Consider the following 14,161-nt stretch of genomic DNA (forward strand, 5'->3'; position numbering starts at 1 on the left):
CCTGCATCGTTTCTCCGTTCGACGGCGCCGAGGCAGCACGTCCCGATCTACGATACACGCCGTTCTCTCTGACCAAGCTCCGGCACGGTAGGGCCTACGCCACCTGCTCGCTGCTGCAGTATGGGAAGATTCCGCCCGCCGCCGCTCACCTAGTTACATCCTGACGACCTCCGGGTATCCCCTTCGGCCTTGCTCCACTGCCCGTCTTCCCATGTCGCTGCATGTGGATCTTCCATAGTTCTTTGCACAAAACGTAGCTCGTCCGGCGTACTTTCCATATTGCAATCTCGTCCTCACACCGTTTTAGACAAACACAAACGTGTTGTTATCTTCCCTTAGGACAAGGATTATGCTTCTTTTTTGTCGTCGCAACTGTCATCAACAATATTTGTCTTTTTACAAATTTCAAATGGCCATATTTTAGAGTGTAGATTCACTCATTTTGCTTCATATGTGTACTCCCTCCGTTCCTAAATATTTGTCTTTCTAGAGATTTCAACAAGTGACTACATATGGAGCAAAATGAGTGAATATACACTCTAAAATATGTCTATATACATCCGTATGTAGTAGTCCATTTGAATCTCTAAAAAGACAAATATTTGAGTAGTCACTCGTTGAAATCTCTAGAAAATTAAAATACTCCAGAGTATATTTAAGAACCGAGGGGGTAGTGCACAGCCGCATGGCAGACTCAGACCGGTCGTTGCGCCGCATTAGTAGTGAGTAATGAGCAGTCAAATCATAAGCCCCACCTTTCCCACTGTAAGTTGCTCGGAAGAAGCAACCATCAATACGCTCTTCTTTGAATCGCTCATACTACTCCATCCATCACTGTTTATAGAGCGCGCTTCAGAAAAAGAGAAAATCTCTGGGACCAAGGCGACTAGCGATCAGCCTAAAAAATAGCATTGGTAGTTATAGCACGGCGTCTATTACTAGAGGAAATAATGCGTACACACATGCATGCAGTGCTTCCACCCTGGGTACACACATGCATGCACTTACTCCACTCCATAGTACTACATTGAGAGAAAATTGCGGTTACCACGCCTTAATTAATTGAGCATTAAACCAAACGCGTCTAAAGTCTCTCTGGTGGTGGAAATGCATTGAGAGAAATGCATCATAATGAAGCGCGCCCTGTAAACTGTGACGGAGGGAGGAGTAGTATGAAGGTGCAAAACCAAGTACGTGTATGGCCAGTCGGTCAACGCACCTCCTCTTGGCATATCACTGACATGTGGGACCGGAGTGTGAGCAACCCGATCTCAATTGACGGCAAAATGGCCAACCCGCCGTTCCTTGAGAGAAACGAGGAGCGAGAACACACAGACGGGCTCGCACGAAGGCCAAGATATATTCGAGCATGGTTGATCGATATCATCATTACATGTTGGGCTGCCGTTTTCTGCCCTTCTCCGGAATAAATGTGTACTTTATTAGAGATTAAGAAAAATAAGAGTACAGAGGCTCCACCATGCGGTTCTAGTAGTAGTACTACTCGTACTACTAAACCTTGCGCTTGGCTCTTCGCCTCTTCGTGAAGTCAAACAATGATGGTACTCCGCATGTTCGGTACTACAGTGTATGCCTCTGGCAATCTGACACCGAATGAACTGATGCATGTCCACCGCCTGGGCGAGGGTACGTTGCATTAGTCAAAAGGCGTAAGTGAGCTTCACCTTGTCCTGCAAGCTTCTCCTTGTTCTACCAGTTGACGGGACACACCAACAAGTAGTGCTAGTCCATACTCCCTCCTTTCCGGTTAATATGGCTTAATCTTTTTTGCGGGTAAATGAGAGAGCTTTATTCATATATAAGCATTCTTAGGACGATCAGCCAAGACACTGGTCACTAGGAAGCGAGCTACCCCGCAAAAAAAGAAGTAGGAAGTGAGGTGTTTTATGAAGCCAGCTCTTGGCCACATTCAAAGTGCAACAAGCACGGTTCGCACAAAGATGCGCCGCAAGGTTTGCTGACCTGTTTACATGTTGAATAACAAAAAAAGAGGAAATATTACCGAGCGCTCCTATTTGTAACAGGATATGAGCCAGAATTAAGCGAGAGTTGTGGCGAGTGTTCCATGCAATCAACTTCCATTATCACTTGCGAGAACCCTCGAAGAGAACCAAATGTGTTGAAGATTGCTTTATCACATTTTAAAAACATAATAAGAGTGCAGATGCTCCTCCATCCGGTTCCTAGTACTAGTATAGTAGTACATACCTCTATAGACTATAGTAGTAGTACTACTAAATTTGCGCTTGGTTGTTCGCCTCTTCGGGAAGTGCAACAATAATAGTACTAGTATAGTGTATGCTTCTAGCAATCTGATACCGAATTAACTGTTGCACGTCCACCGCCTGAGCGAAGGACAGCTTGCATTAGTCAAAAGTTTCTCCTTGTCCTGCGAGCCACCGCGCGCAAGCTTCTCCTCATTCGGCAAGTTGACGGGACACATCAAAGTAATGCTAGTCCATACTGCCTCCTCTCCGGTTAATATGGCTTAATTTCAAACGAGATAAATACATTGTCTGTCACTGTATATTTGTAAAAATACGATCAGTGGACTTCATAATACGCTCATTGCACTCAATATATACATTTTCCGGTGTTTATACGGTCACTAGCTCACCCTGGCTGAGTATTTGTGTGCATGCACGTGTAGGTTGAGCACTTGAGGGTGACCGTGTGTGTTTCGTCGTGTGCTCGGACATGCATGCATTTAGGGCGTCGCGCGCGTTTTTGCATCCATGTGTACGTGTGAGTGTTGCATACACGTAGGGGGAGTACGTGTAGGGGCCACTAAAGGAGCAGTCAAATCACACAGTAAGTTAGGCGGAAGAAGCAACCATCATTTCACTCTTCAATGACACGTACGCAATATAAAATGGTTGATATGGAGAGAAAAAGAAAACCAATATATATACACTAGCAGGAGCCTAAGCTACAATCCTGCTTGCTTGGGTTGCTCTCTTCACAAGCATAGAATGACGGTGGCCACACCGCTGGTCACATATCCGGCCTGATCCCGCAGCTGGGGGAAGGGAACAATGTTCTGCGTTGACGCGGTCGACATCGGCGATGGAGAAAATCCACAGTCGGTGCGACCCAATCGGGGGTCATCGCGGTATGGGCCGATGCCGCGTCTCAACCGCCCTTCTAGCTACAGTCCGGCGTCCGTTTTGAAAATATTAGTGCATGTCAACAAAAATTATACTAGTATCGTTGTTCTGTTTCGAAAAAAAGCACATAAGCTGTTACTTCTTACCCAAAGGAACTTTATATCCAACAGACACAAAATATCCATTCAACTGTTCGAAATTACTTTCACTGCTGATCTGATGTCGAGGTAATTGCTGCATCGCCACCAAAACCCACCATCTCTTAAGCTAAAGTAGACCGAGCTAACCCCTATATTAGCATATTACTAAGATAAACAGAAGGCACTATAGAATCATTTAGGACCTGAGCTTGTCAATCTGAATGTGGAGGGATACCAGCTTAGCCCCGGCCAGCAGCTTGGGCAGAACTGTGAAGAAGGTCAGCTCCTGCACGGCGACGTCGTCGGGATCCCTGCTGCTTGTCACCTCCATTTCCACCTTGACGGCGTCGGTCCTGCCTTTGGGCTCCCCTGGCGGGCCGTACGCCCACAGCTTGGCCACGTAGTGCAGCAGTGGTGACGCCCCCGCTCTGATGCAGACGACCGACACGGCGATAGGCGCGCCGATGTTGAGCACGCCGCCGACAGAGAAAAACGCGCGGCCGTCCTCCTCCGCGAACAGCAAGAGCCGTGGCTCCGACAGTGGCACTTGCAGCTTGAGCGCCTTGCCGTACTGGATCCTATGCACGGGCATGGGATGCACGGTGCTGATGTGGTGGGAGAGCACCGGCGGCGGGCCTTCGTAGCCGTCTCACGTGGCATTTGCAGGGCGCGAGTGGACACACGCTCTGGTGATCGGCGAGCTTGTGGTAAGTGACGTAGAGCCCACAGCCTTCGTGCGGGCACTCCACCCTCACCGAGGAGAGGACGGCGTCCACCGCCGTGTTCCGCACGTCGAAGCCACCGCCACGCTCGCACTTCTGGCACTGCCGCTGGTTCCCAGGGCGCTCGACGTGGCAGTCCGCGCAAGCCAGGTGCCCTCCCTTGCACTACACAAATCAATCGAACAACACATCAATCAAGAAACCTGCACCTTGCTCGATCAGCCAAACGGATGAGGTGTATTCGAACCTCATACACTGGAGGCTTCAAGGGGCAGAGGCACAAGGGGCAGTGGAGCAAGGTGAGGTCCATCGAGACCATAGAGAGCTCCATCTTCGGGTCCTGTTCCGTTTGCATGATCTCGCCCTCCTCGTGCACAACCATCTCTCGCTTTATTAGGGCCAGGGCATTACAAAGCTTTACCGTCACATATTCATACTACTTCAAGGTGCATTAAATCAACACATGCAAGTATCAAAAGGAGAGTCACGGCATGCATGCATGCGTTGTAATTAATGCATGAGTAAACGCAAATTATTGAAATATATCGAGTGTAGTGCTTTGATGTGTCGCGTCAACTCGTACAAGACTGAGAAGTTTGATTACTACAACGCCCTCTCGCCTTAACCGCACCTGCCTGTAGCTGCATGACAGGTGGGCCACCGACCTGTTGGGCCCACCTGTCATGGACGCAAAGGCAGGAGCAGTAAGTCAATGAATCTGCGTCCCTCCCTCGCCCATGAGCATGGTGGCTGGCAGGACTAGGAGAAGCTTTCGTTCGCTACACGCTCTCCCTCCCGTACGCGGTGGACATGCAGCAGTTCAATCGGTGTCAGATGGCACTTCCTCGAGGCAGATCCCTCCTCACTTCCTCGAAGCTTCTTGTCCTCTCCCTCCCTCCCTCTCGCACCGCCCGTGAAGGCGCCTCGCCATATCCGCGCTCCATCTAACCCTGCTATCCAAACACCTTTTTGGTTAGAGTTAGTTCAGGGTTAGAATCTAACTCTAACCTCTAAGTGAGTTAGAGTATCCAAAGAGGGCCATTGTTCGACTTCCCGAAGAGGCGAAGAGCCAAGCGCAGCCCGGACGCTCGTGTGGCAGTTTCATGTGTAGAGTAGTCTAGGATAGCGTGTACCGTGCCTGTAAGCTTAAAATAGTTGGGGTCGGCTCCATGCTATATTTTTTTGTTAAAATAATCTTCTGGCCCTACATGTCATCCTGGTGATTCTAGTTTGCACGCTCATCTGGTCAAGACAGGAATATATATTTTAATTTGTGGTGGGGTAAATGTTAGAGGTTGCAGCAAATGGAGTATTGTGCACTACGGGTCTTTCAGCCAAGTTTAGAGGCAACCATGTGGGGCCAGTGCTATGATGTGTCGCGTCAACTCGTACAACGAGGAGAAGCTTGATTTTACTACTACACGCCTTCTCCCTCGCCCATGCACGCGGTGGCTACAGACGAGGACATGCTTTTGCTTATCCCTCCCGCTCGCGGTGGACGGACATGCAGCAGTGGATTCGAACATGCAGCAGTGGATTCGATACTATAGAAGCAGTAGTAGTAACATCATTGTTTGTCTTCTCGAAGAGGCGAAGAGCCAAGTGCAACCCGAACCTAGAAGTTGCGAACCTTGGAGCACACATATAGCCAGGCTCTTGCATCAGACAAAATTGCTATGTGAGCCCACTATTGTAGTACTACTTGCTAGTATAGCCCTGTAAACCAGAAAGGAGTATTTGCCTTTCTAGAGATTTCAACAAGTGACTAGACTACACCGAGACAGAGTACATATGGAGCAAAATGAGTGAATCTACACTGTAAAAAAATACGTAGTTCTCTCGTTTTCCTCTCGGCCTTGGTCGCGGTGCACAATATTGAGTATACTAGTACTATCATCTTGAAATTTACAAAGTCACCATAGGCACCTCGTCGTCGACGGGAACGTCTCCTGACACGCGATAGACGCGAGCGGCAGTCGCCTCCATAGGTGCTTGAATGCCAAGGAGGGAGAGGGTAGCAGTTCCCGAGACGTTGAACGGTCAATGATGCATCCTCAAATTACTCTACATGCAGAGGGAATTAATTGGAGAAGCAGAATAGAGCCAGCACGATGTGAATGCAACAGAGTTTGGATTCTCATATAAAGGCACCCCACCACTCCAATCCATCTACTCCTTAGTCTCTGCGCAACACTGCTCACTTCAATCCAAGACCAAGTGACCAGGAGCCAGAAGCACCTATGGAGGCGATGGTCGCAAGCGGCAGTCGGCTGTGCCAAATCATCCAAGGCGCTGGCCTGCGGCCCCGCACCGCGCAGCATTTCCAGACAGTGCTGGCGACCGCTGCGTCGTATCCCTCGCCGACGTCGGCTTCGCCTCACGCATGGACGACATGATGGACAACTCCATCCGCACATTCGCCGCCGTCAAGAAGCGTGTAGTGAAAGCTCCTACTAGTCCTGCCAGCCACCACGCTCATGCGTGAGGGAGGGACGCAGCTTCATTGACTTACTGCTCCTGCCTTTGCGTCTATGATAGGTGGGCCCAACAGGTGGTTGGCCCACCTATCATGCAGCCAAAGGCAGGTGCAGTTAAGGCACCGGAGCTCAGTCCGCGAGGGAGAGGGCGTTGTAGTAATCAAACTTCTCGGTCTTGTACGAGTTGACGCGACACATCAAAGCACTGCACTCGATATAAGTCATTTTACACATTTCAAATGGACTACTACATACGGATGTATGTAGACATATTTTGCTTCGTATGTAGTCACTTGTTGCAATCTCTAAAAAGAATTATTTGGAAACGGGGGGAGTACAACACATGCATGCATGCCGTGACTTCCCTTTTGATACTTGCATGTGTTGATTTGATGCACCTTGCCAAATTTTGACTATAAATTTAACTAACCAAATTTTCATGCATGTCACAAAAAATTACGGGGCTGTTTGGATTGTGACTATGTTTGTCTTATGTTGCCACATTATTTTTCCCACACTTGCCAAACTTGCCTAACTTGAGTTGCTCAAATTGTTAGACACACTTTGGCTTGCCTAAGGGAATCTTGCCACACTTTTTGTGTCTATGACATGTGGGGTTCACTGCTAATAAAAAAATTCTTGTCTTAGGTGTGGCTAATAAAAAAGACTTATATTTAGGAACGGAGGGAGTAGAAAATATAAATAATAATGCATGTTGGGGCAACCCACGTTTCCGATAATTTTAGCCGTGGGCTTGTTCACAATTTTTATGAGGGGGTGGTGGTTCATTTAATGGAGGGACTTGTACCAGACTTGAACGATACAAAGTGCAACCTGGCACACCATAACACCACTTGGAACAAGCGGGTAGCTATCTCAAAAAACAATCAACAACTAAAAAAATGGCGACCTGGCACGTAGTACACAATTTTAAACGATTGTTTTGATGGAGTGAAAAAGGAAAACTACCCCACTACGTATATATAGGCCGGAGCCTCCGTGCTTGCTTGCTAGGGTTGCTCTATTCACACACTGTCATCCTCTCCAGATCGAAACAAGATAGGGGTGGTGACACTGTCTTTCTCCCTTCAAAAAACACTGTCTTTCTATCCTCACCGCTGGTAACAGATCCGGACGTATCCCCCTCCGCCGGTGAAGGAGAGGAGGGGCAGCGTTTAGGCCATCGTCGACAGCGAGGGAGGAGACCCACTGCCGGCCGCACCGTTATCTCTGGCCGAGCGCCGGCGTGGGAGGTCCTCCGATCCCTTCGTCGTTGCCCTAGTGTGGGCGGATCCGGCCTCCCGCCGCCCACCTATCCACATCCCGACGACCTTCACGTAAATCTTCCTTCGAAACCGCCTTAGCTCTACTTCCCCAGCTCGCTATGTCGCTGCATGGGCATCATTTTCTACCTCTCAGCCCCTCTCGATCGGATGGTCCAACGTCACCTTTTTTCTATTGTTAGAGGTAAAGCTACTTCATGGAGTCGAATCTTGTACTTGGTTCAAACAAGAAATAAAGTGGACGTGGGGGAATTTAGTATGTAGTACATCGGACTTGGTACAAACAGGAAGGAAAGGGGGTGAAAGTAGTACAGACTGGTCATCCAACCGGTCTCTTGGTCGAAAAGGGAAATATAGGGGTAACGCTGTACACAGTGGTATGACCAGGACTAGATTTGCTATCCACACATAGGAGTAGGTGGCTAGAGTGAACAAAAATGGGACCAACCCAGATATGTTTCTTGGATGTTTGTTTGTCGGGGCAACAAACTATGAATCGCCACTTTATGCCCTTGTTTAGGTACATGGTGCTGGACTGCTGGTGCACCCACTGTCCCATGCCCTTATACCAAATATTTAGTTGTACTTAATCTAATGCCCCTGGTAAAAATGAAGCCATGCCAATGTTATAAGCCATGACAAGTTTAGCCAAATGTTTTTGCCTGTAATTGTTTGAGACTCTGACTGTTTCCTCTGTAGCTTTTTGTACAAACAGGGATATCCATTTCACCTGGTTGCTGTTGTGACCTTTTGGTGCACTGCACAAACTCTTCTTAAAAGAAGTGACTTTTGTGTTGTTTAACTGGAATGTCAGAATGGAACAGTTGGTTCATTTTGGTGGAACTGCAGAAAGGGAGATCTGTGTTCCAGTCCTCATCATCCATATTTGCACCATAACCTTCCTTTAGGTAAGAATGATATTTAATGCATGTGTTCATCTCTATTTTGTGACTGCCATGAGAAAATAATGCTATTTTTTTACTAGTACGCTTGTACTCCCTCACTGACAAAACCAATTCTGAAATAGAAGGCCAATCATGTACTTGGTTTCACCAACTGGTGAGGAGAATGAGAAACAGAGCATGAAGAGGAAGAAGAAAAAGAGTAAACAGTGCCAAGGCGATCTAGCTGAAGCCAGAGGCCTCAGTCGAGGCCATTCAAGGGCTCCGGCAACGACTACCTTACATGTGAGACGATCCTCTAGGTAGCCCTTCCACTTCTGCTGTCTCACTTAATTAATTAGGAGTACTTAAGTACCACTAATTTATTGCTGCCTAATTTTCCAGTCAGAGTTAAACAAATCTTTAGTAGCACCCTATGCTGAATCATGTACATGTGTATGTTTGTCTATGGAGGTGAATCATCTGGTGGAGCAGGGAGGGAATGCTAACTTTACCCATTAAGATAATAAGGGTGCTTCTATTTGTTAGTGTATGTTTCATCAACTAGTCCCACTATTACAGTAATCTCACTCTCTCAATATATGTGCCAACAGGGATGCTCGATTTTGGTGGAACTGCACAAAAACTTTGGGTGCTTCATTGCCTCGACAGCTTCCTTCCTTTCCTGTTAGTCGCTAATCTCAGCTTGCATTCTTCCTTTGCTGTCAGTCGCTTGGCTTATCTCGGCTTCCAGTCAAAGGAAATAGTAATTGATATGCTACCTCACACAGGCTGGTACTGGTCTTTATCCTGATTATTGTGCTTGTCATATGTATTGGTAATTTGGTATTGTGCTACTGTTTGCTGATTTCATAAACGAGTAACTTGGAGCCTGAACTCGCAGGCAAATCATTACATCGGGTGATTTCAGTAGAACTGCACAAAAAGATCAGATGGACAGGTACTTATGCTGCTGCTATGTACTCCAAAGTTCACTCAGACAAGCAACGATGTTGACAAGAAGAAGTGCCTATATTCATTCGAGTATCAACCGGCGTCAACCAATTGTCAAACTCCAAGTATTAGGAGAGTGAACGCCAAAAATATTGCTTGGCGCATAGCCCCAAAAAATGCAGTCCAGTCTTTGGTCCCAACTTGTGCCTTTTGGTTATCGGCACATATGGTAGCGAACTGTATGGCATGGAGTCTAAAGATTCCAGACAAGTTGGTTGACGCGTATATTCATCTGGCACTTAATCAGTCCGCACGCCAGGGATGCTCCATTTCAGTTGAACTGCACAAAAAATTTGGGTGGTTCATTTTCTCAACCGCCTCCTTTCTCGTCTCCAATGTAGAAGTTTGGCGAGATACAAGACCAAGATGAGCCAGTAAACTAATTGGATGAAAGTAGTGGCCAAGTTGCTCAAACCTCCCTCGGCACGAGGCCACTATTTGAGGATAAACCTACAAGCAAAGTTCAGATTGTCTGTGCTGCCTCTTATGTACTCGAAAGTTTACTCGTACAAGCATTAATTTTAGCAAGAAGTACCTCCGATTGAACACCATTTACCAGTCTGCAATGTAGAATTTTGGCGAGCTACAAGACCAAGATGAGCTAGTAAACTAGTTCGATGAAAGTAGTGGCCAAGTTGCTCCAACCTCCCTCGGCATGAGGCCACTATTTGAGGATAAACCTACAAGCAAAGTTCGGATTGTCTGTGCTGACTCTTCTGTACTCGAAAGTTTACTCGTACAAGCATTAATTTTAGCAAGAAGTACCTCCGACTGAACACCATTGACCAGTCTGTACCCTAGGTAATTAAAGTTCGTCCATGGATCATATTGTTTGTGATCTCAATCATTTGGATGCATAAACATAACGAACATGTGTATATCTGAATCTTTTTGTGAATTATCTATGAATATTGTTGTGTGATCTATCAATCATTTGGATCCATAGACATGCTGAAAAACTTGTGTATATATGAATCTTTTGAGTTGTTAATAGTGAATGTTGGCTATGAATATGAACGTGTCATGTGAACCTGAGTATGATACGAATGTTTACCTTTTCTGTTGTGCTTGTGTGTGAACTTGTTAATATGCCTACTGTGGGGTATGTGGCGTGTGGGTGTCAACGGCACACCTTCTTCCCAAGAAGAATTGCACCTGCTTTGTTAGGGTAGCAATGGCGCATCAACTCTTTTTAATCTTTTTGCTCTGTCTTGCTCCCTCCCCCGCTCAACCCCTGCCGTAATGTTTTCGGCCTCAAAACAAACATAGTACTGCGTTGTTTTTGGGGCTTGATGAAAAATCGAGTGCTGGTTTCTGTAGGTTGGCCTGCCCAGCAAATGGGCTGCTGGTCCACCACGGACTGGGAGGCTAAAAATACAAGTTGTATGGTGCAGAGGCAAGTAAAAAACGCCATCGAGAGCCATCCACTGAAGAAAAAAATCGCTCCTGATGTGCTTCTTCAGTCGTGCCGCCGGCCCCCTCTATAATCCAGTTCGCTCGGGGATCTGGTATCATTTTTTTCCAGAGGGCGAACAAGTATCAGCTAGGCCTAGGTTTTGTATTTTAACATGCGTAGCCCACGACATATGGGTGACAGTGGTTTCAACTTATTTTTTGAGGTCCATACCGACCTATGGGTTTTTTCTTAAAGATCGGCGGCCCAATGTATTTTTTTAACCACATTATATATATTTATATTATTACTATTATCGTATATATTATAGAGACTTATATATACATTATGAAAACATCCCACGTGTTATTAACTTATAAAAGTAAATGTTTAACAGAAGTTGGCAAGGAAAATCCTGGTTGTTTTTGACTCACAGGCAAGGAAAATCCTGGTGATTGCGTACAAAAGCTTGCGAAGATTTTAAGGACCAATGTAATAATAACGCGCTCATTTTTAGTTTGAGCAATAACTCGCTAATTAGTTAATTATGTATATAAAAAATGTGCCTCTCCGGTTTATTTTTTATATTAATTGCTCCTTCTAACATAACATTATATATATAACGAGCCCAGCTAATTCGTGTATTTGAAGGAAGTGCAAATGGGCTAGGTTTTCTTAGATAATATAAATGGGCCGCATTGACGCGAAATTATTTGTTCACCCAGCCCAGCAAATGGACTGTACATTCTAGAAAACATGGGTTAAATATATGCCACATTTTTGCAGGCTGACATGTGGGCCAATAGGTCGAAGCCTACGCAGGACGTTGTCAACTTGGTCGGCATGCACCTTCAATCTCTTGTCTTCTTCCTCCAGCGTCGCCGGGACCGCTTGGTCTGGCCTCCGGCGGCTAGCGGCTCTGCTTAGCACGCATCGCTGCGAAGCGCTACCCCACCGCCGGCCAGGCTATCCCTCCACCCCTCCACGCCTCCTATTATTCTCCACAGACTGCAGCCCCACGCCGCACCAGAACCAGTTATAACCCTTCTCCTCCACTCAATCTGCGACTCCACTGCCGCGTCTTGTTGGGGAACGTAGTAATTTCAAAAAAAATCCTACACACACGCAAGATCATGGTGACGCATAGCAACGAGAGGGGAGAGTGTTGTCCACGTACCCTCGTAGACCGACAGCGGAAGCGTTATCACAACGCGGTTGATGTAGTCGTACGTCTTCACGATCCGACCGATCAAGTACCGAACGTACGGCACCTCCAAGTTCTACACACGTTCAGCTCGATGACGTCCCTCGAACTCCGATCCAGCCGAGTGTTGAGGGAGAGTTTCGTCAGCACGATGGCGTGGTGACGATGATGATGTTCCACCGACGCAGGGCTTCGCCTAAGCTCCGCAACGGTATTATCGAGGTGGAATATGGTGGAGGGGGGCACCGCACACGGCTAAAATATCGTATATCAAGTGTGTAGAGAGGTGCCCCCTGCCCCCGTATATAAAGGAGCAAGGGGGAGGCCGGCAGCCTATGGGCGCGCCAAGGAGAGGGGGGGAGTCCTCCTCCTAGTAGGAGTAGGACTCCCCTTTCCTAGTCCTACTAGGAAAAGAAGGGGGAAAGGAAAGAGAGGGAGAGGGAGAGGGAAAGGGGGCTGCGCCCCCCTCTCCTAGTCCAACTAGGACTCCTCCTGGGAGGGGGCGCGCCACCTCCTGGCTGCTGCCCTCTCTCTCCCCTCAAGGCCCACTAAGGCCCAATACTTCCCCGAGGGGTTCCGGTAACCCTCCGGCACTCCGGTTTAATCCCAAACTTCTCCGGAACACTTCGGGTGTCCGAATATAGTCGTCCAATATATCAGTCTTTATGTCTCGACCATTTCGAGACTCCTCGTCATGTCCGTGATCACATCCGGGACTCCAAACAACCTTCGGTACATCAAAACATATAAACTCATAATATAACTGTCATCGTAACTTTAAGCGTGCGGACCCTTCGGGTTCGAGAACTATGTAGACATGACCGAGACACCTCTCCGATCAATAACCAATAGCGGGACCTGGATGCCCATATTGGCTCCCACATATTCTACGAAGATCTTTATCGGTCAGACCGCATAACAATATACGTTGTTCCCTTTGTCATCGGTATGTTACTTGCCCGAGATTCGATCGTCCGTATCTCGATACCTAGTTCAATCTCGTTACCGGCAAGTCTCTTTACTCGTTCCGTAATACATCATCCCGCAACTACCTCATTAGTCACAATGCTTGCGAGGCTTATAGTGATGTGCATTACCGAGTGGGCCCAGAGATACTTCTCCGACAATCGGAGTGACAAATCCTAATCTCGAAATACGCCAACCCAACAAGTACCTTTGGAGACACCTGTAGAGCACCTTTATAATCACCCATTTACGTTGTGACGTTTGGTAGCACACAAAGCGTTCCTCCGGTAAACGGGAGTTGCATAATCTCATAGTTATAGGAACATGTATAAGTCATGAAGAAAGCAATAGCAACATACTAAACGATCGGGTGCTAAGCTAACGGATTGGGTCATGTCAATCACGTCATTCTCCTAATGAGGTGATCCCGTTAATCAAATGACAACTCATGTCTATGGCTAGGAAACATAACCATCTTTGATTAACGAGCTAGTCAAGTAGAGGCATACTAGTGACACTCTGTTTGTCTATGTATTCACACATGTATTATGTTTCCGGTTAATACAATTCTAGCATGAATAATAAACATTTATCATGATATAAGGAAATAAATAATACTTTATTATTGCCTCTAGGGCATATTTCCTTCAGTCTCCCACTTGCACTAGAGTCAATAATCTAGATTACACAGTAATGATTCTCACACCCATGGAGTCTTGGTGCTGATCATGTTTTGCTCGTGGAATAGGCTTAGTCAGCGGGTCTGCAACATTCAGATCCGTATGTATCTTGCAAATTTCTATGTCTCCCACCTGGACTAAATCCTGGATGGAATTGAAGCGTCTTCTGATGTGCTTGGTCCTCTTGTGAAATCTGGATTCCTTTGCTAAGGCAATTGCACCAGTATTGTCACAAAAGATTTTCATTAGTCCCGATGTACTAGGTATGACACC

General features: G+C 46.9%; 1 pseudogene; it reads right to left on the minus strand.

Moving 5' to 3' along the window:
- Positions 1-3,464: 3,464 nt before the first annotated feature.
- LOC123146392 (uncharacterized) lies at positions 3,465-5,032 on the minus strand (annotated as a pseudogene).
- Between the last annotated feature and the right edge of the window lie 9,129 nt (positions 5,033-14,161).

Source organism: Triticum aestivum, chromosome 6D (assembly GCF_018294505.1).
Source record: "Triticum aestivum cultivar Chinese Spring chromosome 6D, IWGSC CS RefSeq v2.1, whole genome shotgun sequence".
NCBI lineage: Eukaryota > Viridiplantae > Streptophyta > Magnoliopsida > Poales > Poaceae > Triticum > Triticum aestivum.